A 6,089-nucleotide genomic window follows, 5' to 3' on the forward strand; every position below is an offset into this window, starting at 1 on the left:
ATTTGTTTTATGTTCTTTGGTGGACTTCAACTGAAGAAGATGCCTTGCATTGCTACCGTAGTGTCCCCTGTAGTTCTTTTAACATCATGACCATAAGTTTTGGAAAGGGGTCCTGTTCTGTAAATTGGGTGATCCCTAAAGCCAGGTGTTTTGTATAGGTGTATGAAGGGGGTCCTGCCTGTGGGAAGAGGGCTGGCTAATGTACCCAACTCTTTTTAAGTCACGTAAGTGTTGTCTCCTTATTCTAAAACTACCATAGGATCACCAGAGTTGTTATGTGCATTGGATGCAAACTACTGCTCTGAGGTTTGAATGAAAACTAAGTAACAATGAAACTCTGACCTAGAGCTGCTGCTGTACATTCTGACTTGTATTTGGGTATTTCACAATAGATACGAGTCTTGCGGTTCCCTGCTATGTTAAATCAACAGCAGAAGAAAATATAGCAGTTACAGCATGGAGATTAACTGTCTGCCTCCCTTCAAAATGCAATAGTCACCTCTTTCAACATGCCTCTGTTTAAGTAGTTCTCACATATCTTGTACATGCTAATTACAATGATTAATGGCTTTTGGCTCCCGTGCTTGGCCTGGTTACTCTAGCTGGGTCAGCCTGGAACCATTGCCCTCCATTGCATCACTTGGGTCTTTCATGTCACCTCTCAATTGTGCACAAGTTTCTAAGTCATATATCTTGGACAAAAGTTAGCTTGGTATTTAATTTCCTGTGGTGCCTTCTCAGTGCTTGCAAAAGGGGAATGCTGACAGTCTTTGATAATGAAGCTGTGTTCCCAAGACAGGTTCAGCCCTCTAACATGTAGCCCCTCAATATGCCTCAGGACCTGATCAAGATTGAAAACAAAAGGTGGAAAGAGGAGATCCATTTTGCTACACAGTCACTCTCTGGATTCTCGGCATGCAAACAAGGGGAATGGTGTGAAGCCATCACCTTATGTCACCTTGGTCAAGAAGCCACTGTTTTGTGGTAGCCATTCTTGGTTACCATCATACAGGTGAAGGGTGCTCTATTCCATTGCCAGTCATGTCTGTTGATATGAATAGTGTTGTTATTGACCTATAGCATGGCTTTCTGTACTCATACTTTTTTAGCTGAGATGTGGTGATTTTCTAGGGGGATGTTCCCATAAGGCCTCAGTGACTAACACTAAGTACAGACCATTCAGGCTTTAAAGCTTGTAATGTCCCTGCTCATTTAGTATCTTTTGGCTTGGTCCAAGCTGGAAGTAATTCAGAAACTGCACTGGTTGTAGCTCATACTTTTGTGCTGGTAGAAGTTTCCAAGAGGATAAAATTAGATCAACTCGCATTCCTTGCTGAGCCTTAGAGTGAAGCCTCGCAGCGTGGGATGGAAGCTTCAGTGAATGTAGATATTGGCTGTACAATACTTGAAATTCATATTTAAAGTCATTGCACATTCTTTTATGTACCTCTTATGAATCCTTTGGCAGGAAACCAAAGCAAATGGCCTAGCAGGACTTGCTGATCCCAGCCCCCCAGAGGTATATTTCCTGAGATTTGATGCCTGCTGCCCATCTTGCATAGCTCAGATAGCCCCGCCTTCTCACTTCTTGCAAAGTCATTATTCACATTCTGGGGACTGTGAATTTTTCAGAAAAGCCTTACATTCAAGTGTGACTATAGTTGATACAGCTGTGTCCAGGACTCCACATGGACATGGCAAGGGGCACATTCTCTTGCACTGAATCCAGAATGGGAGAATAGAGCCTGCTTTGGGTACTGGGAGATTCTGTTTACCCCAGTGCATCTCTGCAGAGGCTGAGTGTCTTGTAGAAGGAAGAAAATGCAGTGTGCATTGACAGCTGACTCCATAGGCAACTAGTAGGCGGGGCATGGGGGAGCAGGTGTCCCCCCTGGCAGGGCAATCCCTGCTGCCAACACTGCCGGCAGCTTCTGTGGGTGCTCAGCAGCCCCGTTCCTGCCGCTGCCAACTTCTGCGGGTGCTCACCGGCCCCGCTGCCCCAGTCTCAGGAGGTGCCAGTCAGTCACCCATGGCTGACTCCTTTTCAGAAAGGTGGAGTCGCATTTGGAGAATGGGAGGAGAGTTTTATCACAGCAAGCTCTCATAAGTGAGGTAGCTGGGATAAGAAGGCTTCTGTGAGATTTTTATCATGTCTACTTATCAGCACCAACTGATGGCAGCAGACTCTGACATACAGGGCCCAGGCCTGCTGTATCTGTGAGATTTTGCAAGTAGAAAGCCTTGGTGCAAGTGACTGATGGGCCTCAGTCAGGAAGAACGCTTTCCTTTTAATGATAATGCTAGCTCTCCAACAGAGCAAGAATGCCCAGGTTCCTAATGGGACTGGACCAATATTTTGTCTGTCAGATCCTGAATGGACTTAACAGGAGACTCTGCTTGTCCCCCTGCCCAGAACAGCTGTGAACGTTTACTTGACATACTTCAGTTGGCTAAGCTCAAATTTTTTCATAGCCTAAGAACAGCTGTTCACCAGATCATAACAATGAACAGGCCAGTAAAGGCAGATGCAGTGAAAATTGACCTGTTGTGTCAGTTTAAGATGGCGCTCTCCCTGTAATTCTCTGGCTTGTAGATGCATCTCCTGGCTCTTGTGTCTTATCTGACATCAAAATTGGTCTGGGTTGTATGCAGAGCTACAGGATCTCAGCTGCAGCAAGTGCAACTTCCCAATTTCTCTCATTCAAGTGCAGAGTTGCTGGGTTCTCTCAAGTTGGTCTTGTCAATACAGTCCTTAAGCAGTTGTCCCTTGGGAAGAGTGTGAATCAGGACCAGCTGTATTTCTACTGCTGACTCCAAGCATTAACATCTAATCCTTCAGACAGAACGTAGAGAATGAGGCTCCCTGAATTTGCTGGCACAGTATGTGACACTACCTTGCCCTCATCAGTGTCTCCATTACTAATCTCTTCAAACTTGGAGTTTGCAGCTCCCAGTGAAATAAATCTGGATTCTTGTTTGATGCCATAAGCTTTTACCTCTCCTGGGGTGGGATTTGTTTTCTTCTATAGTTGTTCATCCCTTCCTCCTCCTGGGGAAGCTCTAGTACAGCCTATAATTGATCTGAATGGACTGAAATTCCCACCTCGAGCCCAGGTTTTAGGTCAACAGGATAGCTAGCATGTTGCTTGCGTATGGTATTTAAATGAGGATTTTCACAGTCTTAAAGCAGCTAAATATATTTGCAGTGCTGATCATGGAGAGAGTAGAAAGAGAACTGTAACCCCATTTGGAAATGGCAGAACCAGCAATGTGATTTTTTCCCCCAACTCTGGCAAATAGCTTGAGGCCTCTGTGTATTTTGAACAACCTCCTTCTAGAAAAACAACTTGGGCCTCCTGCATGCTGTATGCAGGATCCTGGGGTCAAAGTATTAATTGGGAGGCAAAACGTTTTGTTTTGTTTTTATGTTGCTTAATTTTTAATTAAATTTTAATATTTTTAATTTTTAATATTTATCTTTAAAATATTATTTCTTTCTGAAATGTTATTAACAGAGTGTGGCCTGGCAGGTGCAATATGGTAGTAAGAGGCAGATGGCTTGGCATTTGTTGGGAGCTGCCTGCATAGCTCAGTTACCCCCTTACAGGGGCCACATTTGCAAAGCCAGCTCCTAATCCCTCTGTACCAAACTTTGCTATGTCTTAAAATGAGGGTGGCACCTTCCTTTTGTTAGGTGTTTGTTGGTGATATGGGTCACAAAAACAAGTTATAAGACAAGCCACCTTTTAATAAAGGCCAGCACTGATTAGCAGTGATAATGGTGACTCATGTGTAAGTGTGGTGTGTCATGAACCAGGAATCTAGGAGGTTGGACGGTCCATTGCAAGCACCACACTGGAAATCATTATTCTAGTGCAGTAGTCCTCAACTGTTCTAGATTTGAGGCCCCCTCATTAAACTCAAGGCCTTGGACAATGTCAGCTCCTAGTTTTCACTCTTATTTTTCTATAGTAAAATAAATAAATAAATAAATAATTCTGTTGCAAAGAAGAGCCCATGACAGGTCAGAAAGGAATCCAGAGTGTCAAAACCAGTTTAAAATCTCTGGATTTATCTTGTGTCTTGTATCTCAGTTTGCACACCTAGCAGTGCTAACACTGCGTGGCACTTGGCAGCTGCCTTGAAAGGATCTGAAGGCAGCCCCGACCGTCGCATCCCCCTGCTTGGGAATCAGTGGTCTAAAGTTATTGACTAGTGTTTTCAGTCCTGCAGGCTCTGCAGAGTTTTCACAAGTGATGCGTAGACCTTGACCTGTACCACTGGAAATGCTGCCTCCTCTGGTTTTGAGTGGAGCAGCTGTTTAATAGCACACGAGAGCACAACAGCATCAGGGAGAAGGAGAATGTATCCCTTATTCTCTCCTTGTGTGTTGGTCCTTTCCTTTCTGTTACAGCAACCAAATCAGCAGTTGTCATAATGCCTCCTCACCTAATATTGCTGACTAATTTACTGCTTTGTAAGCATGTTTATGTGCTGCATACCTACGTTTTGAAGCTGCGGTTCTTGGAATAGCTTTAATTGTGGGTGTTCTCAGTTTAAATGTAATCACTTCCCTCATTTAGCAGCTATAACTTTACTAGGCAAGCCACAGGGAAAAGTGACTGAGAGTCACCATGGTTTCTGAATTAAGATGTAGAGCATGGTCTTTTCCCTGAGGCTGATGTACAGCATTTTCCTCCCACTCAGAAAGGGATTCTGCAGGAAGAGAGTATGGCATCCCTGCAGTGGGGGGAGTGGGTGACTGTTGATTAATGCTGGCCATAGTTTTGTAAAAAGCTGTTCAAAAAATTGGAGACAGGTCAATAAAAAAATAAGTTGAGGAAGCAATGATTCAGTGATGTAGTTGAGCAAAGTTGGGCTTCAGTAGGAATTTAAAGGCTTCATTACAGTTTAGGATGGCTGCGTAAGCCAGTGGTGTTGAAGCCTGACTAAGCAGTGCAAATCAAAGCTCTGCTATAAATTTGGTACCACCCCATTCTCTATCCCGTACATGCTACTGAGTTTACAGAGCATAACAGTTGTTGGGAGATTTAAAAATGTGGTGCTATTTTACTCTTCTGACTAAAATGAGATTCCTGTACCGGTCTTGAATTTTTGATATGCCCATAAGATCTGATATTTCTTGACTTCCCTACATGAGATCATAATGTTGTATCTCACTGGAAACAGCAGAGAGAGACAGGAGGAATGTGTCTCAGCTCTATAATGTTGTATGTTAAGTGTTTCTAGCCTGGATTCTTCATGAGACTGTGGCTCTTAGGATCAAAATTTTCAAGTAACCACTGAAGTTGGGCTCTTTAACATGGAGGTCAAATCTGTCTCTGGTCTGGATCGATCTCTCTCTCTCTCTCTCTCTTCAAGTTACATAGCAACATAATTTTGGTGTGAAAATTTTGCGTGGGGTGAAAGGGAAAGACAGATGTGGGTTTTTTGTGTGGATGGGGGTTTTTTGGTAATTGTCTGGAGCTGCACAGAAAGTGCAAAAACAACAGTATTACACAGCTCTCCCCACCTACCTGTCTGTCCTTCACTTAGATGTTTTCCAGGCACTTAGTGGAAGTGAATTGTTTCTAAAGGTTTTCCTTTTCAGCTCAGTTCCCGCTCTCCTGGAATGGAAAGCCCCCAGTTGCTTCTTTCCAGGTGAAGTATGGTATTAATTTATCTTGTGGTTTATTAAGCAGAACTAGCAGCTGTCTTTTTTATAGAGCAAAATAGAAGATAAGCCCTCATAAGTACACAAGCAAAAGCTTAGGCAGTCGAATAGGTTTCTTTTATTTGTCTGTTTTCGTGATGTTCCCAATCTATGCAGTACTTTAACCAGATACGTGCGCTATCTGCTGGAGCCTCCCAGTGAAACCTGCTCCTGTGGGAAGCAAGAAAGAGTTTGGATAAGTCAGGTAGCTGTGTCTCTCCAGCAGGAAGAGCCACATTAAGCAAATATGAACCTTCCACTCGCCCATTTGAAAAAAGAAAGTGTGTTGTCCAGGGGCTAAAGGGGGAGGACTTGGCTCCACTGCTGGACCAGTGCAAGACCCAAGGCCAGTTGTTTAATTTTGCCCAACTTCCCT

Source organism: Alligator sinensis, unplaced genomic scaffold, assembly GCF_000455745.1.
Source record: "Alligator sinensis unplaced genomic scaffold, ASM45574v1 scaffold138_1, whole genome shotgun sequence".
Taxonomy (NCBI): Eukaryota; Metazoa; Chordata; order Crocodylia; family Alligatoridae; genus Alligator; species Alligator sinensis.